The 603-nt window shown below is 34.8% G+C and overlaps 1 protein-coding gene across 1 annotated transcript in view; it reads right to left on the reverse strand.

Annotated features, from left to right (window-relative positions):
- LOC107741949 (contactin-associated protein-like 2) overlaps positions 1 to 603 on the reverse strand; it is a 204,760-nt gene that overhangs the window by 129,666 nt on the left and 74,491 nt on the right. The gene's annotated exons all lie outside the window — the stretch shown is intronic.

Genomic DNA, 603 nt, shown 5'->3' on the forward strand with positions numbered 1-603 from the left:
ACATACATATATATATATATATATATATACACCTTGCTACGTGTACTGCGTTAGGCTAACCGAGACTTGTCATTTGCACTTATATATTGTTGCTCTTTTGTTAGTTTTGACTGCTTTTATTGTCCTCATTTGTAAGTCGCTTTGGATAAAAGCGTCTCCTAAATGACTAAATGTAAATGTAAATGTAAATGTAATTATTCTGTATTTTCATTGTATGCGATTGATATGGAGTAGAAATTTGACAATTTCATGTTAAATAAGTAAATGAAAGATTGCTCTGATCTGTCACATATTAGGACTTAAACGGATCGCAGTTAATCCATAATACGTACGGATGAGACCCTACAGTTCGGCATGCACGTGATTCGCAGATTAATTTGCCAATTTACATGTACAAGCAATTTTAAACCACAAGAAGAAACGAAAGAGATCTCAATTAGTTTCTCATGTCACGCGCTGTTCTCGCACACAATCAAAGCGCGCACAAGAGACATGTTTCAGACAGCGCGGAAATACCGAGTTGCATATACATACACATAAAATTAGCCTATGTCAAAAACCCTTCACGGCATTGTCATTCTCTGTGCTTTAAATATTTTTTTT

The sequence above is a fragment of the Sinocyclocheilus rhinocerous genome, unplaced genomic scaffold, assembly GCF_001515625.1.
Source record: "Sinocyclocheilus rhinocerous isolate Xijiao unplaced genomic scaffold, SAMN03320098_v1.1 scaffold100, whole genome shotgun sequence".
NCBI lineage: Eukaryota > Metazoa > Chordata > Actinopteri > Cypriniformes > Cyprinidae > Sinocyclocheilus > Sinocyclocheilus rhinocerous.